Genomic DNA, 26,878 nt, shown 5'->3' on the forward strand with positions numbered 1-26,878 from the left:
CGGAGCCTGCAGGGACATCAGAGGCACATCAGAATGTAGTACTGTGCCAGCATCCCCAGCCTGCAGGGACCTCAGAGGCACGGCGACCCACCTAAGCTATCAGAGGCATATCAGAATGTAGTACTGTGCCAGCATCCCCAGCCTGCAGGGACATCAAAGGCACGGTGACACACCTAAGCTATCAGAGGCATATCAGAATGTCGTACTGTGCGAGCATTCAGAGCCTGCGGGGGCATCAGAGGCATGGTGACACACCTAAGCTATCAGAGGCATATCAGAATGTAGTACTGTGCCAGCATCCCCAGCCTGCGGGGCCATTAGTGGCACGGTGACACACCTAAGCTATCAGAGGCATATCAGAATGTCGTACTGTGCCAGCATTCGGAGCCTGCGGGGGCATCAGAGGCACAGTGACACACCTAAGCTATCAGAGGCATGTCAGAATGTCGTACTGTGCCTGCATTCGGAGCCTGCAGGGACATCAGAGGCACGGTGACCCACCTAAGCTATCAGAGGCATGTCGAAATGTTGTACTGTGCCTGCATTGGGAGCCTGCGGGGGCATCAGAGGCACAGCGACCCACCTAAGCTATCAGAGGCATATCAGGATGTCGTACTGTGCCAGCATCCCCAGCCTGCAGGGACATCAGAGGCACGGTGACCCACTTAAGCTTTCAGAGGTATCAGAATGTCGTACTTTGTGCCTGCATTCGGAGCCTGCGGGGGCATCAGAGGCATGGTGACCCACCTAAGCTATCAGAGGCATGTCGAAATGTTGTACTGTGCCTGCATTGGGAGCCTGCGGGGGCATCAGAGGCACGGCGACCCACCTAAGCTATCAGAGGCATATCAGAATGTCGTACTGTGCCTGCATTCGGAGCCTGCAGGGACATCAGAGGCACCGCGACCCACCTAAGCTATCAAAGGCATATCAGAATGTCATACTGTGCCAGCATTCGGAGCCTGCAGGGACATCAGAGGCACATCAGAATGTAGTACTGTGCCAGCATCCCCAGCCTGCAGGGACCTCAGAGGCACGGCGACCCACCTAAGCTATCAGAGGCATATCAGAATGTAGTACTGTGCCAGCATCCCCAGCCTGCAGGGACATCAAAGGCACGGTGACACACCTAAGCTATCAGAGGCATATCAGAATGTCGTACTGTGCAAGCTTTCAGAGCCTGCGGGGGCATCAGAGGCATGGTGACACACCTAAGCTATCAGAGGCATATCAGAATGTCGTACTGTGCCAGCATCCCCAGCCTGCAGGGACATCAGAGGCACGGTGACCCACCTAAGCTATCAGAGGCATATCAGAATGTCCTACTGTGCCAGTATCCCCAGCCTGCAGGGACATCAGAGGCACAGTGACCCACCTAAGCTATCAGAGGCATATCAGAATGTCGTACTGTGCCTGCATTCGGAGCCTGCAGGGACATCAGAGGCACCGCGACCCATCTAAGCTAGCAAAGGCATATCAGAATGTCATACTGTGCCAGCATTCGGAGCCTGCAGGGACATCAGAGGCACCGCGACCCACCTAAGCTATCAAAGGCATATCAGAATGTCGTACTGTGCCTGCATTCGGAGCCTGCAGGGACATCAGAGGCACATCAGAATGTAGTACTGTGCCAGCATCCCCAGCCTGCAGGGACCTCAGAGGCACGGCGACCCACCTAAGCTATCAGAGGCATATCAGAATGTAGTACTATGCCAGCATCCCCAGCCTGCAGGGACATCAAAGGCACGGTGACACACCTAAGCTATCAGAGGCATATCAGAATGTCGTACTGTGCGAGCATTCAGAGCCTGCGGGGGCATCAGAGGCATGGTGACACACCTAAGCTATCAGAGGCATATCAGAATGTAGGACTGTGCCAGCATCCCCAGCCTGCGGGGCCATCAGTGGCACAGTGACACACCTAGGCTATCAGAGGCATATCAGAATGTCGTACTGTGCGAGCATTCAGAGCCTGCGGGAGCATCAGAGGCACGGTGACACACCTAAGCTATCAGAGGCATATCAGAATGTCGTACTGTGCCAGCATTCGGAGCCTGCGGGGGCATCAGAGGCACAGTGACACACCTAAGCTATCAGAGGCATGTCAGAATGTCGTACTGTGCCTGCATTCGGAGCCTGCAGGGACATCAGAGGCACGGCGACCCACCTAAGCTATCAGAGGCATATCAGAATGTAGTACTGTGCCAGCATCCCCAGCCTGCAGGGTCATCAGAGGCACAGCGACCCACCTAAGCTATCAGAGGCATATCAGAATGTCGTACTGTGCCCACATTCGGAGCCTGTAGGGACATCAGAGGCACAGAATTTCATACTGTGCCAGCATCCCCAGCCTGCAGGGACATCAGAGGCACGGTGACCGACCTAAGCTATCAGAGGCATATCAGAATGTCGTACTGTGCCAGCATCCCCAGCCTGCAGGGACATCAGAGGCACGGTGACCCACCTAAGCTATCAGAGGCATATCAGAATGTCCTACTGTGCAGGTATCCCCAGCCTGCAGGGATAACAGAAGCACAGTGACCAACCTAAGCTATCGGAGGCATATCAGAATGTCGTACTGTGCCTGCATTCGGAGCCTGCAGGGACATCAGAGGCACCGCGACCCACCTAAGCTATCAAAGGCATATCAGAATGTCATACTGTGCCAGCATTCGGAGCCTGCAGGGACATCAGAGGCACATCAGAATGTAGTACTGTGCCAGCATCCCCAGCCTGCAGGGACCTCAGAGGCACGGCGACCCACCTAAGCTATCAGAGGCATATCAGAATGTAGTACTGTGCCAGCATCCCCAGCCTGCAGGGACATCAAAGGCACGGTGACACACCTAAGCTATCAGAGGCATATCAGAATGTCGTACTGTGCGAGCATTCAGAGCCTGCGGGGGCATCAGAGGCATGGTGACACACCTAAGCTATCAGAGGCACATCAGAATGTAGTACTGTGCCAGCATCCCCAGCCTGCGGGGCCATCAGTGGCACGGTGACACACCTAAGCTATCAGAGGCATATCAGAATGTCGTACTGTGCGAGCATTCAGAGCCTGCGGGGGCATCAGAGGCACGGTGACACACCTAAGCTATCAGAGGCATATCAGAATGTAGTACTATGCCAGCATCCCCAGCCTGCAGGGACATCAAAGGCACGGTGACACACCTAAGCTATCAGAGGCATATCAGAATGTCGTACTGTGCGAGCATTCAGAGCCTGCGGGGGCATCAGAGGCATGGTGACACACCTAAGCTATCAGAGGCATATCAGAATGTAGGACTGTGCCAGCATCCCCAGCCTGCGGGGCCATCAGTGGCACAGTGACACACCTAGGCTATCAGAGGCATATCAGAATGTCGTACTGTGCGAGCATTCAGAGCCTGCGGGAGCATCAGAGGCACGGTGACACACCTAAGCTATCAGAGGCATATCAGAATGTCGTACTGTGCCAGCATTCGGAGCCTGCGGGGGCATCAGAGGCACAGTGACACACCTAAGCTATCAGAGGCATGTCAGAATGTCGTACTGTGCCTGCATTCGGAGCCTGCAGGGACATCAGAGGCACGGTGACCCACCTAAGCTATCAGAGGCATGTCGAAATGTTGTACTGTGCCTGCATTGGGAGCCTGCGGGGGCATCAGAGGCACGGCGACCCACCTAAGCTATCAGAGGCACATTAGAATGTAGTACTGTGCCAGCATCCCCAGCCTGCAGGGACCTCAGAGGCACGGCGACCCACCTAAGCTATCAGAGGCATATCAGAATGTAGTACTGTGCCAGCATCCCCAGCCTGCAGGGTCATCAGAGGCACAGCGACCCACCTAAGCTATCAGAGGCATATCAGAATGTCGTACTGTGCCCACATTCGGAGCCTGTAGGGACATCAGAGGCACAGAATTTCATACTGTGCCAGCATCCCCAGCCTGCAGGGACATCAGAGGCACGGTGACCGACCTAAGCTATCAGAGGCATATCAGAATGTCGTACTGTGCCAGCATCCCCAGCCTGCAGGGACATCAGAGGCACGGTGACCCACCTAAGCTATCAGAGGCATATCAGAATGTCCTACTGTGCAGGTATCCCCAGCCTGCAGGGATAACAGAGGCACAGTGACCAACCTAAGCTATCAGAGGCATATCAGAATGTCGTACTGTGCCTGCATTCGGAGCCTGCAGGGACATCAGAGGCACCGCGACCCACCTAAGCTATCAAAGGCATATCAGAATGTCATACTGTGCCAGCATTCGGAGCCTGCAGGGACATCAGAGGCACATCAGAATGTAGTACTGTGCCAGCATCCCCAGCCTGCAGGGACCTCAGAGGCACGGCGACCCACCTAAGCTATCAGAGGCATATCAGAATGTAGTACTGTGCCAGCATCCCCAGCCTGCAGGGACATCAAAGGCACGGTGACACACCTAAGCTATCAGAGGCATATCAGAATGTCGTACTGTGCGAGCATTCAGAGCCTGCGGGGGCATCAGAGGCATGGTGACACACCTAAGCTATCAGAGGCATATCAGAATGTAGTACTGTGCCAGCATCCCCAGCCTGCGGGGCCATTAGTGGCACGGTGACACACCTAAGCTATCAGAGGCATATCAGAATGTCGTACTGTGCCAGCATTCGGAGCCTGCGGGGGCATCAGAGGCACAGTGACACACCTAAGCTATCAGAGGCATGTCAGAATGTCGTACTGTGCCTGCATTCGGAGCCTGCAGGGACATCAGAGGCACGGTGACCCACCTAAGCTATCAGAGGCATGTCGAAATGTTGTACTGTGCCTGCATTGGGAGCCTGCGGGGGCATCAGAGGCACAGCGACCCACCTAAGCTATCAGAGGCATATCAGGATGTCGTACTGTGCCAGCATCCCCAGCCTGCAGGGACATCAGAGGCACGGTGACCCACTTAAGCTATCAGAGGTATCAGAATGTCGTACTTTGTGCCTGCATTCGGAGCCTGCGGGGGCATCAGAGGCATGGTGACCCACCTAAGCTATCAGAGGCATATCAGAATGTTGTACTGTACCTGCATTGGGAGCCTGTGGGGGCATCAAAGGTAAGGTGACACACCTAAGCTATCAGAGGCATCTCAGAATGTCATACTGTGCCAGCATCCCCAGCCTGCAGGGTCATCAGAGGCACAGCGACCCACCTAAGCTATCAGAGGCATATCAGAATGTCGTACTGTGCCCACATTCGGAGCCTGTAGGGACATCCGAGGCACAGCATGTCATACTGTGCCAGCATCCCCAGCCTGCGGGGGCATCAGAGGCACGGCGACCCACCTAAGATATCAGAGGCATATCAGGATGTCGTACTGTGCCAGCATCCCCAGCCTGCAGGGACATCAGAGGCACGGTCACCCACTTAAGCTATCAGAGGTATCAGAATGTCGTACTTTGTGCCTGCATTCGGAGCCTGCGGGGGCATCAGAGGCATGGTGACCCACCTAAGCTATCAGAGGCATATCAGAATGTTGTACTGTACCTGCATTGGGAGCCTGTGGGGGCATCAAAGGTACGGTGACACACCTAAGCTATCAGAGGCATATCAGAATGTCGTACTGTGCCAGCATCCCCAGCCTGCAGGGTCATCAGAGGCACAGCGACCCACCTAAGCTATCAGAGGCATATCAGAATGTCGTACTGTGCCCACATTCAGAGCCTGTAGGGACATCAGAGGCACAGAAAGTCATACTGTGCCAGCATCCCCAGCCTGCAGGGATATCAGAAGCACGGTGACCCACCTAAGCTATCAGAGGCATATCAGAATGTCGTACTGTGCCTGCATTCGGACCCTGCGGGGGCATCAGAGGCACAGTGACCCACCTAAGCTATCAGAGGCATATCGGAATGTTGTACTGTACCTGTATTGGGAGCCTGTGGGGGCATCAAAGGTACGGTGACACACCTAAGCTATCAGAGGCATATCAGAATGTCGTACTGTGCCAGCATCCCCAGCCTGCAGGGTCATCAGAGGCACAGCGACCCACCTAAGCTATCAGAGGCATATCAGAATGTCGTACTGTGCCCACATTCGGAGCCTGTAGGGACATCAGAGGCACAGAATGTCATACTGTGCCAGCATCCCCAGCCTGCAGGGATATCAGAAGCACGGTGACCCACCTAAGCTATCAGAGGCATATCAGAATGTTGTACTGTGACTGCATTCGGAGCCTGCAGGGACATCAGAGGCACAGTGACCCACCTAAGCTATCAGAGGCATATCGGAATGTTGTACTGTGCCTGCATTGGGAGCCGGCGGGGGCATCAGAGGCACGGCGACCCACCTAAGCTATCAGAGGCATATCAGGATGTCGTACTGTGCCAGCATCCCCAGCCTGCAGGGTCATCAGAGGCACAGCGACCCACCTAAGCTATCAGAGGCATATCAGAATGTCGTACTGTGCCCAAATTCGGAGCCTGTAGGGACATCAGAGGCACAGAATGTCATACTGTGCCAGCATCCCCAGCCTGCAGGGACATCAGAGGCACGGTGACCCACCTAAGCTATCAGAGGCATATCAGAATGTCGTACTGTGCCAGCATCCCCAGCCTGCAGGGACATCAGAGGCACGGTGACCCACCTAAGCTATCAGAGGCATATCAGAATGTCCTACTGTGCCGGTATCCCCAGCCTGCAGGGACATCAGAGGCACGGTGACCCACCTAAGCTATCAGAGGCATATCAGAATGTCGTATTGTGCCAGTTTCCCGAGCCTGCAGGGACATCAGAGGCACGGTGACCCACCTAAGCTATCGGAGGCATATCAGAATATTGTAATGTGCCTGCATTCGGAGCCTGCAGGGACCTCAGAGGCACGGCGACCCACCTAAGCTATCAGAGGCATATCAGAATGTAGTACTGTGCCAGCATCCCCAGCCTGCAGGGTCATCAGAGGCACAGTGACCCACCTAAGCTATCAGGGGCATATCAGAATGTCGTACTGTGCCCACATTCGGAGCCTGTAGGGACATCAGAGGCACAGAATTTCATACTGTGCCAGCATCCCCAGCCTGCAGGGACATCAGAGGCACGGTGACCCACCTAAGCTATCAGAGGCATATCAGAATGTCGTACTGTGCCAGCATCCCCAGCCTGCAGGGACATCAGAGGCACGGTGACCCACCTAAGCTATCAGAGGCATATCAGAATGTCCTACTGTGCCAGTATCCCCAGCCTGCAGGGACATCAGAGGCACAGTGACCCACCTAAGCTATCGGAGGCATATCAGAATGTCGTACTGTGCCTGCATTCGGAGCCTGCAGGGACATCAGAGGCACCGCGACCCATCTAAGCTATCAAAGGCATATCAGAATGTCATACTGTGCCAGCATTCGGAGCCTGCAGGGACATCAGAGGCACCGCGACCCACCTAAGCTATCAAAGGCATATCAGAATGTCGTACTGTGCCTGCATTCGGAGCCTGCAGGGACATCAGAGGCACATCAGAATGTAGTACTGTGCCAGCATCCCCAGCCTGCAGGGACCTCAGAGGCACGGCGACCCACCTAAGCTATCAGAGGCATATCAGAATGTAGTACTATGCCAGCATCCCCAGCCTGCTGGGACATCAAAGGCACGGTGACACACCTAAGCTATCAGAGGCATATCAGAATGTCGTACTGTGCGAGCATTCAGAGCCTGCGGGGGCATCAGAGGCATGGTGACACACCTAAGCTATCAGAGGCATATCAGAATGTAGGACTGTGCCAGCATCCCCAGCCTGCGGGGCCATCAGTGGCACAGTGACACACCTAGGCTATCAGAGGCATATCAGAATGTCATACTGTGCGAGTGTAACGCTCACCTGATTCTCGCAGAGGCGCCGGTCTTGACTGGGCGACTACCGTATCTTCAAAGGTGATGTGTAGCACCCGGTTGGCTCTTTGGGCTGGACCTCTGTGCACTGTATGCCTGACGTGTAGAGTAAGATGTCTGCAGATAGAAAATATGGGGTTAATGAACTGGGGTTATTGGGGTGTCCCTATCTCTTTCCTCTTCTCCTCTCCTGTACACCCCCAAAGGTTAACGCTCTCACCTTAGGTAAGTGAATGCCGAGCTCTCCATCTGCCTCAGGGCAGGGTGCTGTAACCAGTTTCTTCACTGGATAGGTAGCGCAGGCCTCTTGACTTCAGAGGACTGCTGTCCGTCGTTTACTGCACGAACGGTAAGTTTCGAGTCATTCAAATTTCTTTAAAGTCTTTAGTAATGATGTCTCTTGTTTGCAGGGTTCCGGCGATGGCGGATGACGGGCTGAAGTGAGTTGAAGATGGAGCCCGTGTGATGAATAGAAGCGCCTGGAAGCACGTAAGTAAGCGCTTGTTGCCTGCTTCACTATGCGCTCTAACTGTCTTTTTATTTTGCAGGCACGAGTTCGGAGCGGCTGCAGGGTGCCGGAATACCCACTGGATTAGATGTGGAAAGGAGTAATGGCATGTGAGTATTAAAGTTCCCCAATGTCTTTAAACGCACCTTGTTTTGTCTTTCAGATGCGGGATGCAGCGCCGAAGACCTCCGGAGCGCACGAAGAGTAGGTAAGCCTTTGCCTTTCAGATGCCGGAATGCTAACCTGTTCTTTCTTGTCTTTATAGGTGTTGCTGAAGACTGGATTCAGGATGGTAAGCCTTTGCCTTTCAGATGCCGGAATGCTAACCTGTTCTTTCTTGTCTTTATAGGTGTTGCTGAAGACTGGATTCAGGATGGTAAGCCTTTTTCCTTAGGCCCAGGACCGGATGCAGAAGACACGATGAGCGTTCTGCTGCAGAGGTTGCAGAATAACGCAAAGAAAGATTCATCCACCGGGTGTGGTTTAAATAGCCTCCTGTAGTGCTTAGGTGTCTCCTTCCACAGCCACGCCCAAGTAAGAAAAGAGTTCCTGGTAAGAAAAGAGTTCCTGCCTTCCAGAAGAGTTCCAGTGTTCTGAATCTAGGGAGTGGCTCCAGCCCCACCCAACAGGAAAAGTAGTTCCAAACAGAAGAGGATCAGAGGCTCAACTGGCAGGCAAGTAAGCAGCATGGTCTGCTGAAGGTAAGTCCACCCAAGCATTTTGAGCCCGGCGCTTCCAGCGCTGGGACTGGGCATATTTATGAGCCTGGTGCCACTGGCGCCAGGACTGGGTCCAAAAGGTCCCAATTGGGACTGGTTGGCACTCGGAACCTGGGTTATGGATCTGCTTCCAAGGGAGTTGGGAAAACCCTGACCTTTTGGAAGCAGAGATCATGACAGTACCCCCCCTCAAGGCCCCTCCCAAACCGGGCTTCTCCGGGGGTTTTGGCTTGTCAGGAAATGTTCGGTGAAATCTTTTGATTAGGCGAGGAGCGTGGACATATTCAGCAGGTTCCCAGGATCTCTCTTGGGGGCCGTAGCCTTTCCAGTCAATTGGGTAGAATAGTTTAGATTTGGAGATCTTGGAGTCCAGAATGCTTTTGACTTCAAACTCGAGTTCTCCATCCACTAGGATAGGTTTTGGAGATTTGGTTAGTCGGGTTTGAGGTTGCACGGGTTTTAATAGAGAGACGTGGAAGACCGGATGTATCTTCATGTGCGGGGGCAAGTCCAACTTGACCGCTACTGGGTTTACTATGGTAGTGATGGAATAGGGACCAAGGTATCTTGGGTTGAATGTGCGTAGCCCTTTTAGAGATAGATATTTGGTGGATAACCAGACTTGATCCCCTACTTGATAGTGAGGGGCTTCCTTCCGATGTTGATCTGCTCCTTTCTTGTATTGTTCTTTAGCCCTTTGAAGGTGAGAAACAGCTTCCTTAAAGGCTTGGGTGATTGTAGAATGCAGGTAGTCTACTGCTGGTGTTTCAAGATCTTGGAGGGAATCCAACTCCGAGGTTCGAGGGTGACTGCCGTACAAAAGAAAAAACGGGGTTTTCCCAGTTCCCGAATGGACAGAGTTATTGTAGGCATACTCGGCTATCCAAAGGATATCTTTCCAAGTTTTTTCAGTTTGTTGCAGCATGCAGCGTAAATACTGTTCCAGAGTTTGATTGGTCCTCTCGGTTTGTCCGTCGGTCTGAGGGTGGTGACTGGTCGATAGTCTCACATCAATTTGAGCCGACCGACAGCAACTTCGCCAAAAATGAGAAATAAATTGACTACCTCGATCCGAAATCAGAACCGAATGAAAACCGTGCAGTCGGACGATGTTTTCGAGAAATTCTCGGGCCAGAGTTGCCGCTGTTGGCAAGCCTTTGAGCGGAATAAAATGCGCCATCTTGGAGAATAAGTCCACGATTACTAGAATCGTATTGTATCCGGAGCATGGAGGTAGATCGGTGATGAAGTCCATAGAAAGCGTATGCCAAGGGCGAGGTGGGATGTCAATAGGGCGTAAGAGGCCTGCTGGTCTTTCCTTTTGACTCTTGTTTTGGGCGCATACTCCACAGGACATTATAAAGTCTCTGATATCTTTTTTCCAAGACGGCCACCAGAAGTAGCGCTTGATCTTTTCTGAGGTCTTGGCTATACCGGGATGACCTTCCATTAAAGAGTCGTGATAACAAGAGATTACTTTTTTCTGTAAATCTGTGCTGGGTAGGTATAATCGTTCTTGGAAATACAATAAGTTGTCCTTTACTGCAAAGTCCTTTCCCTGCAGATGCCAATTCTGTATGTCTGCTGGAGTTACAAGTTGCCTGGCTTTATCCTTAACTTCCTCTATGGATTCTGTGGCGATTACACCCAGAATTCATTGTTCGGGAATGATTGGTACAGGTTTAGGGTTGACCAAGTGTTCTTCCACTCCCATCCGAGAAAGGGCATCGGCTTTACCGTTCTTTGTACCAGGTCGATAGGTAATTATGAAGTCAAACTCGGCAAAGAATAATGCCCAACGGAGTTGTCTAGAGGATTGGGCTTTTGCGGTCTTCAAATATTGCAGGTTTCGGTGATCCGTAATCACAGTAACGGTGTGTCGGGCCCCCAGCATATAATGCCGCCAAGCCTTAAAGGCAGACTTGATAGCCAGAAGTTCCTTGTCAGTAATCGTGTAATTGATTTCAGGAGGCGAGAATTTGCGGGACCAAAATGCCACGGGATGCAACTGATTGGTTACCGGGTCCTTTTGTGATAGAACTGCCCCCATGGCAAGGCTTGAAGCATCAGTTTCCACGATGTAGGGGAGTTCGGGGCGAGGGTGTTTTAAGATTGGTGCAGAGATAAATTTAGTCTTCAAATCCTGGAAAGCTTGTTCCGCCTCGGTAGACCATTCAAAACGTTTGTTTTTCTTTAACAAGGCAGTGATGGGCTGGACTATTCGAGAGAATTCGGGGATAAACCTGCGGTAAAAGTTAGCGAAGCCTAACATGCTTTGCACACCTTTTACGGAGGATGGTGATGGCCATTTGAGAACTGCATCGACCTTCTTTGAATCCATACGCACTCCGCCAGGTGATAATATGAATCCCAAGAATTCAACTTCAGTCACGTTGAAAACACATTTTTCCAACTTAGCGAAAAGTTTGTGTTGACGCAATCTTTCGAGGACCATTTTCACATGTTTCCGATGTTCAGATTCCGATGAAGAATAAACGAGGATGTCGTCAATGTAAACAACAACACATACATCTATGAGCTCTCTGAGGACATCGTTCATAAAATATTGAAAGGCGGCCGGGGCATTGCAAAGTCCGAAGGGCATGACCTGATATTCAAATAGCCCATACTTGGTGCGGAAGGCCGTCTTCCATTCATCGCCCTCTTTTACTCGTACCAAGTGGTAAGCTCCTCTAAGATCCAGCTTTGTATATATGCATGCTTTTCTGACTTGGTCCAGGAGTTCAGGGATCAAAGGTAACGGATATCTATTCTTAACGGTGATCTGGTTCAGGGAGCGATAATCGATACAAGTTCTAAGGTCTCCTTCCTTTTTTGGAACGAAGAACAAAGCTGAAGAAGCAGGGGACTTGGAAGGACGAATAAACCCATTTGCCAGGTATTGATCCAGGTATTGTCGAAGGTGAAGGTTCTCAGGCTCGGTGAGGGCATAAATTCTACTACAAGGAGGAGTAGATCCAGGTATCAGGTCTATCTGGCAGTCATAAGACCTATGAGGAGGTAGAGAGTTAGCCTGATCCTTCCGGAAAACATCTTGGTATTCTAGGTATTCGGGAGGTAACTGGGGAGTCTCTGAAGAAATTGCGGCCAGTGCAACACCAGGTGGAGGGTGACAAGTAGAGACACATTCTGGAAACTGGACCGTTCTTGCTCGCCAATCGATCAGAGGATTGTGTTTCTCTAACCAAGGTATTCCTAGAATAATCTGAAACTGAGGGGCCTTGATCACATCGAACACGATCTTCTCATGGTGTCCATCTTGACTTACTAGCGTCACCTCTTGAGTGGTATGCGTTACTGGCCCGGAGGCTATCTCCGTACCATCCACCGTAGTAATGACGTCCTTTACAGCCTTGGGACAAAGAGGTAGATTCATCCTCAAAACCATTTCATGATCCACATAATTGCCGATGGCACTGCTGTCGACGTAAGCTTCAATTGCATGTAATCGATCCGGATTATCAGGGCTAATGAGGACCATAGGTATCACGAAATGCGAGGTCACGGAACTGGTTTTCACGCTCGACAAGAAGACCTCTATTCTTGTCGGGCGAGGTCGTTTCCCTGCTCAGAGTTTGTAACTTTGGTAACTGCAGCTCCTACTGCCTTCTTGGCAGGTTTCACCGGACAGTCTCGAAGAAAGTGCCCTGAGTTTCCGCAATATAGGCATAATTGCAACTGTTTCCTCCTTTCCCGCTCCCTTTGTGTTAGAGGACCTTTCAGACCCCCTATTTGCATGGGTTCCCCGGAGTCTACTCCTTTGGAAGGAGTTGGCGGTTTGGAAAATACTCGAGCACCAAACTTGGAACGATCGGCCTTCCTGTTCTGCAGCCTGTGATCTATTTGAACGACCAAGTCTATATAATCCGAACAGTCTTGTGGGGGATTCACTACTTGGGCTAAAACGTCTTTGAGCTCTCCACGTAGACCTCTATAAAACAGCGTAATCCTTTTGTCCTCAGGCCATTGAGTTTCCACTATTAGTCTATTGAAAGATGCAATATAAGCCAAAAGGTCTTGATTACCCTGTCGCAACGAAAGAAGCTCATTGTCCAAGGCCTGCCCCTGTGAATGTCTTGCGAACAGTTTTTTCATACTAAGCTGAAAGGCTTGAAAATCATGGAGAACCGGATCATCTTGATTAACTAGAGGGATCGACCAGTCTGCCGCATTGCCACTAAGGTACGAAAGTACAAAAGCTACTTTTGCTTGATCAGTTGGAAAGGCTGCTGGCCGGCATAAGAAGTGCAACCGGCACTGATTGATAAATACTGCAAACCTCTTTGGGTCACCAGAAAATCGTTCGGGCGGAGCCAGAGGTACATTCCCAGGTAGGTTGATCTGCACTGGATTCATAGAGGATGTTGAAGGAAGATTTGCCCCTGATGCGGGTAACGGGGTCTGTCCGGCTTGTGACTGTAGCACTTGTCTAGCAAGATTGTCTGTTCTCTCCTTGGAAATAATTAGTTCCCTTCTTAGAGCATTCGTTTCCTGACGAGCTGCATGCACTTCTGCCCTTAGTTCCCCAAGTAACCGGGCTAGGGGGTCAGTATCCGAGGTTTCCATAGCGCCTGGGCGAGAGTTTTGCGGTAGGCTTTGCGTTCTGTAACGCTCACCTGATTCTCGCAGAGGCGCCGGTCTTGACTGGGCGACTACCGTATCTTCAAAGGTGATGTGTAGCACCCGGTTGGCTCTTTGGGCTGGACCTCTGTGCACTGTATGCCTGACGTGTAGAGTAAGATGTCTGCAGATAGAAAATATGGGGTTAATGAACTGGGGTTATTGGGGTGTCCCTATCTCTTTCCTCTTCTCCTCTCCTGTACACCCCCAAAGGTTAACGCTCTCACCTTAGGTAAGTGAATGCCGAGCTCTCCATCTGCCTCAGGGCAGGGTGCTGTAACCAGTTTCTTCACTGGATAGGTAGCGCAGGCCTCTTGACTTCAGAGGACTGCTGTCCGTCGTTTACTGCACGAACGGTAAGTTTCGAGTCATTCAAATGTCTTTAAAGTCTTTAGTAATGATGTCTCTTGTTTTGCAGGGTTCCGGCGATGGCGGATGACGGGCTGAAGTGAGTTGAAGATGGAGCCCGTGTGATGAATAGAAGCGCCTGGAAGCACGTAAGTAAGCGCTTGTTGCCTGCTTCACTATGCGCTCTAACTGTCTTTTTATTTTGCAGGTACGAGTTCGGAGCGGCTGCAGGGTGCCGGAATACCCACTGGATTAGATGTGGAAAGGAGTAATGGCACGTGAGTATTAAAGTTCCCCAATGTCTTTAAACGCACCTTGTTTTGTCTTTCAGATGCGGGATGCAGCGCCGAAGACCTCCGGAGCGCACGAAGAGTAGGTAAGCCTTTGCCTTTCAGATGCCGGAATGCTAACCTGTTCTTTCTTGTCTTTATAGGTGTTGCTGAAGACTGGATTCAGGATGGTAAGCCTTTGCCTTTCAGATGCCGGAATGCTAACCTGTTCTTTCTTGTCTTTATAGGTGTTGCTGAAGACTGGATTCAGGATGGTAAGCCTTTTTCCTTAGGCCCAGGACCGGATGCAGAAGACACGATGAGCGTTCTGCTGCAGAGGTTGCAGAATAACGCAAAGAAAGATTCATCCACCGGGTGTGGTTTAAATAGCCTCCTGTAGTGCTTAGGTGTCTCCTTCCACAGCCACGCCCAAGTAAGAAAAGAGTTCCTGGTAAGAAAAGAGTTCCTGCCTTCCAGAAGAGTTCCAGTGTTCTGAATCTAGGGAGTGGCTCCAGCCCCACCCAACAGGAAAAGTAGTTCCAAACAGAAGAGGATCAGAGGCTCAACTGGCAGGCAAGTAAGCAGCATGGTCTGCTGAAGGTAAGTCCACCCAAGCATTATGAGCCCGGCGCTTCCAGCGCTGGGACTGGGCATATTTATGAGCCTGGTGCCACTGGCGCCAGGACTGGGTCCAAAAGGTCCCAATTGGGACTGGTTGGCACTCGGAACCTGGGTTATGGATCTGCTTCCAAGGGAGTTGGGAAAACCCTGACCTTTTGGAAGCAGAGATCATGACAGCGAGCATTCAGAGCCTGCGGGAGCATCAGAGGCACGGTGACACACCTAAGCTATCAGAGGCATATCAGAATGTCGTACTGTGCCTGCATTCGGAGCCTGCAGGGACATCAGAGGCACGGTGACCCACCTAAGCTATCAGAGGCATGTCGAAATGTTGTACTGTGCCTGCATTGGGAGCCTGCGGGGGCATCAGAGGCACGGCGACCCACCTAAGCTATCAGAGGCACATCAGAATGTAGTACTGTGCCAGCATCCCCAGCCTGCAGGGACCTCAGAGGCACGGCGACCCACCTAAGCTATCAGAGGCATATCAGAATGTAGTACTGTGCCAGCATCCCCAGCCTGCAGGTTCATCAGAGGCACAGCGACCCACCTAAGCTATCAGAGGCATATCAGAATGTCGAACTGTGCCCACATTCGGAGCCTGTAGGGACATCAGAGGCACAGAATTTCATACTGTGCCAGCATCCCCAGCCTGTAGGGACATCAGAGGCACGGTGACCGACCTAAGCTATCAGAGGCATATCAGAATGTCGTACTGTGCCAGCATCCCCAGCCTGCAGGGACATCAGAGGCACGGTGACCCACCTAAGCTATCAGAGGCATATCAGAATGTCCTACTGTGCAGGTATCCCCAGCCTGCAGGGACAACAGAGGCACAGTGACCAACCTAAGCTATCGGAGGCATATCAGAATGTCGTACTGTGCCTGCATTCGGAGCCTGCAGGGACATCAGAGGCACCGCGACCAACCTAAGCTATCAAAGGCATATCAGAATGTCATACTGTGCCAGCATTCGGAGCCTGCAGGGACATCAGAGGCACATCAGAATGTAGTACTGTGCCAGCATCCCCAGCCTGCAGGGACCTCAGAGGCACGGCGACCCACCTAAGCTATCAGAGGCATATCAGAATGTAGTACTGTGCCAGCATCCCCAGCCTGCAGGGACATCAAAGGCACGGTGACACACCTAAGCTATCAGAGGCATATCAGAATGTCGTACTGTGCGAGCTTTCAGAGCCTGCGGGGGCATCAGAGGCATGGTGACACACCTAAGCTATCAGAGGCATATCAGAATGTCGTACTGTGCCAGCATCCCCAGCCTGCAGGGACATCAGAGGCACGGTGACCCACCTAAGCTATCAGAGGCATATCAGAATGTCCTACTGTGCCAGTATCCCCAGCCTGCAGGGACATCAGAGGCACAGTGACCCACCTAAGCTATCAAAGGCATATCAGAATGTCATACTGTGCCAGCATTCGGAGCCTGCAGGGACATCAGAGGCACCGCGACCCATCTAAGCTATCAAAGGCATATCAGAATGTCGTACTGTGCCTGCATTCGGAGCCTGCAGGGACATCAGAGGTACATCAGAATGTAGTACTGTGCCTGCATTCGGAGCCTGCAGGGACATCAGAGGCACCGCGACCCATCTAAGCTATCAAAGGCATATCAGAATGTCATACTGTGCCAGCATTCGGAGCCTGCAGGGACATCAGAGGCACCGCGACCCACCTAAGCTATCAAAGGCATATCAGAATGTCGTACTGTGCCTGCATTCGGAGCCTGCAGGGACATCAGAGGTACATCAGAATGTAGTACTGTGCCAGCATCCCCAGCCTGCAGGGACCTCAGAGGCACGGCGACCCACCTAAGCTATCAGAGGCATATCAGAATGTAGTACTATGCCAGCATCCCCAGCCTGCAGGGACATCAAAGGCACGGTGACACACCTAAGCTATCAGAGGCATATCAGAATGTCGTACTGTGCGAGCATTCAGAGCCTGCGGGGGCATCAGAGGCATGGTGACACACCTAAGCTATCAGAGGCATATCAGAATGTAGGACTGTGCCAGCATCCCCAGCCTGCGGGGCCATCAGTGGCACAGTGACACACCTAGGCTATCAGAGGCATATCAGAATGTCGTACTGTGCGAGCATTCAGAGCCTGCGGGAGCATCAGAGGCACGGTGACACACCTAAGCTATCAGAGGCATATCAGAATGTCGTACTGTGCCAGCATTCGGAGCCTGCGGGGGCATCAGAGGCACAGTGACACACCTAAGCTATCAGAGGCATGTCAGAATGTCGTACTGTGCCTGCATTCGGAGCCTGCAGGGACATCAGAGGCACGGTGACCCACCTAAGCTATCAGAGGCATGTCGAAATGTTGTACTGTGCCTGCATTGGGAGCCTGCGGGGGCATCAGAGGCACGGCGACCCACCTAAGCTATCAGAGGCACATCAGAATGTAGTACTGTGCCAGCATCCCCAGCCTGCAGGGACCTCAGAGGCACGGCGACCCACCTAAGCTATCAGAGGCATATCAGAATGTAGTACTGTGCCAGCATCCCCAGCCTGCAGGGTCATCAGAGGCACAGCGACCCACCTAAGCTATCAGAGGCATATCAGAATGTCGTACTGTGCCCACATTCGGAGCCTGTAGGGACATCAGAGGCACAGAATTTCATACTGTGCCAGCATCCCCAGCCTGCAGGGACATCAGAGGCACGGTGACCGACCTAAGCTATCAGAGGCATATCAGAATGTCGTACTGTGCCAGCATCCCCAGCCTGCAGGGACATCAGAGGCACGGTGACCCACCTAAGCTATCAGAGGCATATCAGAATGTCCTACTGTGCAGGTATCCCCAGCCTGCAGGGATAACAGAGGCACAGTGACCAACCTAAGCTATCGGAGGCATATCAGAATGTCGTACTGTGCCTGCATTCGGAGCCTGCAGGGACATCAGAGGCACCGCGACCCACCTAAGCTATCAAAGGCATATCAGAATGTCATACTGTGCCAGCATTCGGAGCCTGCAGGGACATCAGAGGCACATCAGAATGTAGTACTGTGCCAGCATCCCCAGCCTGCAGGGACCTCAGAGGCACGGCGACCCACCTAAGCTATCAGAGGCATATCAGAATGTCGTACTGTGCGAGGATTCAGAGCCTGCGGGGGCATCAGAGGCATGGTGACACACCTAAGCTATCAGAGGCATATCAGAATGTAGTACTGTGCCAGCATCCCCAGCCTGCGGGGCCATCAGTGGCACGGTGACACACCTAAGCTATCAGAGGCATATCAGAATGTCATACTGTGCGAGCATTCAGAGCCTGCGGGGGCATCAGAGGCACGGTGACACACCTAAGCTATCAGAGGCATATCAGAATGTAGTACTATGCCAGCATCCCCAGCCTGCAGGGACATCAAAGGCACGGTGACACACCGAAGCTATCAGAGGCATATCAGAATGTCGTACTGTGCGAGCATTCAGAGCCTGCGGGGGCATCAGAGGCATGGTGACACACCTAAGCTATCAGAGGCATATCAGAATGTAGGACTGTGCCAGCATCCCCAGCCTGCGGGGCCATCAGTGGCACAGTGACACACCTAGGCTATCAGAGGCATATCAGAATGTCGTACTGTGCGAGCATTCAGAGCCTGCGGGAGCATCAGAGGCACGGTGACACACCTAAGCTATCAGAGGCATATCAGAATGTCGTACTGTGCCAGCATCCCCAGCCTGCAGGGACATCAGAGGCACGGTGACCCACCTAAGCTATCAGAGGCATTTCAGAATGTCCTACTGTGCCAGTATCCCCAGCCTGCAGGGACATCAGAGGCACAGTGACCCACCTAAGCTATCAGAGGCATATCAGAATGTCGTACTGTGCCTGCATTCGGAGCCTGCAGGGACATCAGAGGCACCGCGACCCATCTAAGCTATCAAAGGCATATCAGAATGTCATACTGTGCCAGCATTCGGAGCCTGCAGGGACATCAGAGGCACCGCGACCCACCTAAACTATCAAAGGCATATCAGAATGTCGTACTGTGCCTGCATTCGGAGCCTGCAGGGACATCAGAGGCACATCAGAATGTAGTACTGTGCCAGCATCCCCAGCCTGCAGGGACCTCAGAGGCACGGCGACCCACCTAAACTATCAGAGGCATATCAGAATGTAGTACTATGCCAGCATCCCCAGCCTGCAGGGACATCAAAGGCACGGTGACACACCTAAGCTATCAGAGGCATATCAGAATGTCGTACTGTGCGAGCATTCAGAGCCTGCGGGGGCATCAGAGGCATGGTGACACACCTAAACTATCAGAGGCATATCAGAATGTAGGACTGTGCCAGCATTCCCAGCCTGCGGGGCCATCAGTGGCACAGTGACACACCTAGGCTATCAGAGGCATATCAGAATGTCGTACTGTGCGAGCATTCAGAGCCTGCGGGAGCATCAGAGGCACGGTGACACACCTAAGCTATCAGAGGCATATCAGAATGTCGTACTGTGCCAGCATTCGGAGCCTGCGGGGGCATCAGAGGCACAGTGACACACCTAAGCTATCAGAGGCATGTCAGAATGTCGTACTGTGCCTGCATTCGGAGCCTGCAGGGACATCAGAGGCACGGTGACCCACCTAAGCTATCAGAGGCATGTCGAAATGTTGTACTGTGCCTGCATTGGGAGCCTGCGGGGGCATCAGAGGCACGGCGACCCACCTAAGCTATCAGAGGCACATCAGAATGTAGTACTGTGCCAGCATCCCCAGCCTGCAGGGACCTCAGAGGCACGGCGACCCACCTAAGCTATCAGAGGCATATCAGAATGTAGTACTGTGCCAGCATCCCCAGCCTGCAGGGTCATCAGAGGCACAGCGACCCACCTAAGCTATCAGAGGCATATCAGAATGTCGTACTGTGCCCACATTCGGAGCCTGTAGGGACATCAGAGGCACAGAATTTCATACTGTGCCAGCATCCCCAGCCTGCAGGGACATCAGAGGCACGGTGACCCACCTAAGCTATCAGAGGCATATCAGAATGTCGTACTGTGCCAGCATCCCCAGCCTGCAGGGACATCAGAGGCACGGTGACCCACCTAAGCTATCAGAGGCATATCAGAATGTCCTACTGTGCAGGTATCCCCAGCCTACAGGGATAACAGAAGCACAGTGACCAACCTAAGCTATCGGAGGCATATCAGAATGTCGTACTGTGCCTGCATTCGGAGCCTGCAGGGACATCAGAGGCACCGCGACCCACCTAAACTATCAAAGGCATATCAGAATGTCATACTGTGCCAGCATTCGGAGCCTGCAGGGACATCAGAGGCACATCAGAATGTAGTACTGTGCCAGCATCCCCAGCCTGCAGGGACCTCAGAGGCACGGCGACCCACCTAAGCTATCAGAGGCATATCAGAATATAGTACTGTGCCAGCATTCCCAGCCTGCAGGGACATCAAAGGCACGGTGACACACCTAAGCTATCAGAGGCATATCAGAATGTCGTACTGTGCGAGCATTCAGAGCCTGCGGGGGCATCAGAGGCATGGTGACACACCTAAGCTATCAGAGGCATATCAGAATGTAGTACTGTGCCAGCATCCCCAGCCTGCGGGGCCATCAGTGGCACGGTGACACACCTAAGCTAACAGAGGCATATCAGAATGTCGTACTGTGCGAGCATTCAGAGCCTGCGGGGGCATCAGAGGCACGGTGACACACCTAAGCTATCAGAGGCATATCAGAATGTAGTACTATGCCAGCATCCCCAGCCTGCAGGGACATCAGAGGCACGGTGACACACCTAAGCTATCAGAGGCATATCAGAATGTAGTACTATGCCAGCATCTCCAGCCTGCAGGGGCATCAGAGGCATGGTCACACACCTAAGCTATCAGAGGCATATCAGAATGTAGGACTGTGCCAGCATCCCCAGCCTGCGGGGCCATCAGTGGCACAGTGACACACCTAGGCTATCAGAGGCATATCAGAATGTCGTACTGTGCGAGCATTCAGAGCCTGCGGGAGCATCAGAGGCACGGTGACACACCTAAGCTATCAGAGGCATATCAGAATGTCGTACTGTGCCAGCATTCGGAGCCTGCGGGGGCATCAGAGGCACAGTGACACACCTAAGCTATCAGAGGCATGTCAGAATGTCATACTGTGCCTGCATTCGGAGCCTGCAGGGACATCAGAGGCACGGTGACCCACCTAAGCTATCAGAGGCATGTCGAAATGTTGTACTGTGCCTGCATTGGGAGCCTGCGGGGGCATCAGAGGCACGGCGACCCACCTAAGCTATCAGAGGCACATCAGAATGTAGTACTGTGCCAGCATCCCCAGCCTGCAGGGACCTCAGAGGCACGGCGACCCACCTAAGCTATCAGAGGCATATCAGAATGTAGTACTGTGCCAGCATCCCCAGCCTGCAGGGTCATCAGAGGCACAGCGACCCACCCAAGCTATCAGAGGCATATCAGAATGTCGTACTGTGCCCACATTCGGAGCCTGTAGGGACATCAGAGGCACAGAATTTCATACTGTGCCAGCATCCCCAGCCTGCAGGGACATCAGAGGCACGGTGACCGACCTAAGCTATCAGAGGCATATCAGAATGTCGTACTGTGCCAGCATCCCCAGCCTGCAGGGACATCAGAGGCACGGTGACCCACCTAAGCTATCAGAGGCATATCAGAATGTCCTACTGTGCAGGTATCCCCAGCCTGCAGGGATAACAGAGGCACAGTGACCAACCTAAGCTATCGGAGGCATATCAGAATGTCGTACTGTGCCTGCATTCGGAGCCTGCAGGGACATCAGAGTCACCGCGACCCACCTAAGCTATCAAAGGCATATCAGAATGTCATACTGTGCCAGCATTCGGAGCCTGCAGGGACATCAGAGGCACATCAGAATGTAGTACTGTGCCAGCATCCCCAGCCTGCAGGGACCTCAGAGGCACGGCGACCCACCTAAGCTATCAGAGGCATATCAGAATGTAGTACTGTGCCAGCATCCCCAGCCTGCAGGGACATCAAAGGCACGGTGACACACCTAAGCTATCAGAGGCATATCAGAATGTCGTACTGTGCGAGCATTCAGAGCCTGCGGGGGCATCAGAGGCATGGTGACACACCTAAGCTATCAGAGGCATATCAGAATGTAGTACTGTGTCAGCATCCCCAGCCTGCGGGGCCATCAGTGGCACGGTGACACACCTAAGCTATCAGAGGCATATCAGAATGTCGTACTGTGCGAGCATTCAGAGCCTGCGGGGGCATCAGAGGCACGGTGACACACCTAAACTATCAGAGGCATATCAGAATGTCGTACTGTGCCAGCATTCGGAGCCTGCGGGGGCATCAGAGGCACGGTGATACACCTAAGCTATCAGAGGCATATCAGAATGTCGTACTGTGCCAGCATTCGGAGCCTGCGGGGGCATCAGAGGCACAGTGACACACCTAAGCTATCAGAGGCATGTCAGAATGTCGTACTGTGCCTGCATTCGGAGCCTGCAGGGACATCAGAGGCACGGTGACCCACCTAAGCTATCAGAGGCATGTCGAAATGTTGTACTGTGCCTGCATTGGGAGCCTGCGGGGGCATCAGAGGCACAGCGACCCACCTAAGCTATCAGAGGCATATCAGGATGTCGTACTGTGCCAGCATCCCCAGCCTGCAGGGACATCAGAGGCACGGTGACCCACTTAAGCTATCAGAGGTATCAGAATGTCGTACTTTGTGCCTGCATTCGGAGCCTGCGGGGGCATCAGAGGCATGGTGACCCACCTAAGCTATCAGAGGCATATCAGAATGTTGTACTGTACCTGCATTGGGAGCCTGTGGGGGCATCAAAGGTAAGGTGACACACCTAAGCTATCAGAGGCATCTCAGAATGTCATACTGTGCCAGCATCCCCAGCCTGCAGGGTCATCAGAGGCACAGCGACCCACCTAAGCTATCAGAGGCATATCAGAATGTCGTACTGTGCCCACATTCAGAGCCTGTAGGGACATCCGAGGCACAGCATGTCATACTGTGCCAGCATCCCCAGCCTGCAGGGACCTCAGAGGCACGGCGACCCACCTAAGCTATCAGAGGCATATCAGAATGTAGTACTGTGCCAGCATCCCCAGCCTGCAGGGACATCAAAGGCACGATGACACACCTAAGCTATCAGAGGCATATCAGAATGTCGTACTGTGCGAGCTTTCAGAGCCTGCGGGGGCATCAGAGGCATGGTGACACACCTAAGCTATCAGAGGCATATCAGAATGTCGTACTGTGCCAGCATCCCCAGCCTGCAGGGACATCAGAGGCACGGTGACCCACCTAAGCTATCAGAGGCATATCAGAATGTCCTACTGTGCCAGTATCCCCAGCCTGCAGGGACATCAGAGGCACAGTGACCCACCTAAGCTATCAGAGGCATATCAGAATGTCGTACTGTGCCTGCATTCGGAGCCTGCAGGGACATCAGAGGCACCGCGACCCATCTAAGCTGTCAAAGGCATATCAGAATGTCATACTGTGCCAGCATTCGGAGCCTGCAGGGACATCAGAGGCACCGCGACCCACCTAAGCTATCAAAGGCATATCAGAATGTCGTACTGTGCCTGCATTCAGAGCCTGCAGGGACATCAGAGGCACATCAGAATGTAGTACTGTGCCAGCATCCCCAGCCTGCAGGGACCTCAGAGGCACGGCGACCCACCTAAGCTATCAGAGGCATATCAGAATGTAGTACTATGCCAGCATCCCCAGCCTGCAGGGACATCAAAGGCACGGTGACACACCTAAGCTATCAGAGGCATATCAGAATGTCGTACTGTGCGAGCATTCAGAGCCTGCGGGGGCATCAGAGGCATGGTGACACACCTAAGCTATCAGAGGCATATCAGAATGTAGGACTGTGCCAGCATCCCCAGCCTGCGGGGCCATCAGTGGCACAGTGACACACCTAGGCTATCAGAGGCATATCAGAATGTCGTACTGTGCGAGCATTCAGAGCCTGCGGGAGCATCAGAGGCACGGTGACACACCTAAGCTATCAGAGGCATATCAGAATGTCGTACTGTGCCAGCATTCGGAGCCTGCGGGGGCATCAGAGGCACAGTGACACACCTAAGCTATCAGAGGCATGTCAGAATGTCGTACTGTGCCTGCATTCGGAGCCTGCAGGGACATCAGAGGCACGGTGACCCACCTAAGCTATCAGAGGCATGTCGAAATGTTGTACTGTTTCTGCATTGGGAGCCTGCGGGGGCATCAGAGGCACGGCGACCCACCTAAGCTATCAGAGGCACATCAGAATGTAGTACTGTGCCAGCATCCCCAGCCTGCAGGGACCTCAGAGGCACGGCGACCCACCTAAGCTATCAGAGGCATATCAGAATGTAGTACTGTGCCAGCATCCCCAGCCTGCAGGGTCATCAGAGGCACAGTGACCCACCTAAGCTATCAGAGGCATATCAGAATGTCGTACTGTGCCCACATTCTGAGCCTGTAGGGACATCAGAGGCACAGAATTTCATACTGTGCCAGCATCCCCAGCCTGCAGGGACATCAGAGGCACGGTGACCGACCTAAGCTATCAGAGGCATATCAGAATGTCGTACTGTGCCAGCATCCCCAGCCTGCAGGGACATCAGAGGCACGGTGACCCACCTAAGCTATCAGAGGCATATCAGAATGTCCTACTGTGCAGGTATCCCCAGCCTGCAGGGATAACAGAGGCACAGTGACCAACCTAAGCTATCGGAGGCATATCAGAATGTCGTACTGTGCCTGCATTCGGAGCCTGCAGGGACATCAGAGGCACCGCGACCCACCTAAGCTATCAAAGGCATATCAGAATGTCATACTGTGCCAGCATTCGGAGCCTGCAGGGACATCAGAGGCACATCAGAATGTAGTACTGTGCCAGCATCCCCAGCCTGCAGGGACCTCAGAGGCACGGCGACCCACCTAAGCTATCAGAGGCATATCAGAATGTAGTACTGTGCCAGCATCCCCAGCCTGCAGGGACATCAAAGGCACGGTGACACACCTAAGCTATCAGAGGCATATCAGAATGTCGTACTGTGCGAGCATTCAGAGCCTGCGGGGGCATCAGAGGCATGGTGACACACCTAAGCTATCAGAGGCATATCAGAATGTAGTACTGTGCCAGCATCCCCAGCCTGCGGGGCCATCAGTGGCACGGTGACACACCTAAGCTATCAGAGGCATATCAGAATGTCGTACTGTGCGAGCATTCAGAGCCTGCGGGGGCATCAGAGGCACGGTGACACACCTAAGCTATCAGAGGCATATCAGAATGTAGTACTATGCCAGCATCCCCAGCCTGCAGGGACATCAAAGGCACGGTGACACACCTAAGCTATCAGAGGCATATCAGAATGTCGTACTGTGCGAGCATTCAGAGCCTGCGGGGGCATCAGAGGCATGGTGACACACCTAAGCTATCAGAGGCATATCAGAATGTAGGACTGTGCCAGCATCCCCAGCCTGCGGGGCCATCAGTGGCACAGTGACACACCTAGGCTATCAGAGGCATATCAGAATGTCGTACTGTGCGAGCATTCAGAGCCTGCGGGAGCATCAGAGGCACGGTGACACACCTAAGATATCAGAGGCATATCAGAATGTCGTACTGTGCCAGCATTCGGAGCCTGCGGGGGCATCAGAGGCACAGTGACACACCTAAGCTATCAGAGGCATGTCAGAATGTCGTACTGTGCCTGCATTCGGAGCCTGCAGGGACACAAGAGGCACGGTGACCCACCTAAGCTATCAGAGGCATGTCGAAATGTTGTACTGTGCCTGCATTGGGAGCCTGCGGGGGCATCAGAGGCACGGCGACCCACCTAAGCTATCAGAGGCATATCAGAATGTCGTACTGTGCCTGCATTCGGAGCCTGCAGGGACATCAGAGGCACCGCGACCCACCTAAGCTATCAAAGGCATATCAGAATGTCATACTGTGCCAGCATTCGGAGCCTGCAGGGACATCAGAGGCACATCAGAATGTAGTACTGTGCCAACATCCCCAGCCTGCAGGGACCTCAGAGGCACGGCGACCCACCTAAGCTATCAGAGGCATATCAGAATGTAGTACTGTGCCAGCATCCCCAGCCTGCAGGGACATCAAAGGCACGGTGACACACCTAAGCTATCAGAGGCATATCAGAATGTCGTACTGTGCGAGCTTTCAGAGCCTGCGGGGGCATCAGAGGCATGGTGACACACCTAAGCTATCAGAGGCATATCAGAATGTCGTACTGTGCCAGCATCCCCAGCCTGCAGGGACATCAGAGGCACGGTGACCCACCTAAGCTATCAGAGGCAAATCAGAATGTCCTACTGTGCCAGTATCCCCAGCCTGCAGGGACATCAGAGGCACAGTGACCCACCTAAGCTATCAGAGGCATATCAGAATGTCGTACTGTGCCTGCATTCGGAGCCTGCAGGGACATCAGAGGCACCGCTACCCATCTAAGCTATCAAAGGCATATCAGAATGTCATACTGTGCCAGCATTCGGAGCCTGCAGGGACATCAGAGGCACCGCGACCCACCTAAGCTATCAAAGGCATATCAGAATGTCGTACTGTGCCTGCATTCGGAGCCTGCAGGGACATCAGAGGCACATCAGAATGTAGTACTGTGCCAGCATCCCCAGCCTGCAGGGACCTCAGAGGCACGGCGACCCACCTAAGCTATCAGAGGCATATCAGAATGTAGTACTATGCCAGCATCCCCAGCCTGCAGGGACATCAAAGGCACGGTGACACACCTAAGCTATCAGAGGCATATCAGAATGTCGTACTGTGCGAGCATTCAGAGCCTGCGGGGGCATCAGAGGCATGGTGACACACCTAAGCTATCAGAGGCATATCAGAATGTAGGACTGTGCCAGCATCCCCAGCCTGCGGGGCCATCAGTGGCACAG

Source organism: Ambystoma mexicanum, chromosome 9 (assembly GCF_040938575.1).
Source record: "Ambystoma mexicanum isolate Mex_15411 chromosome 9, UKY_AmexF1_1, whole genome shotgun sequence".
Classification (NCBI taxonomy): domain Eukaryota; kingdom Metazoa; phylum Chordata; class Amphibia; order Caudata; family Ambystomatidae; genus Ambystoma; species Ambystoma mexicanum.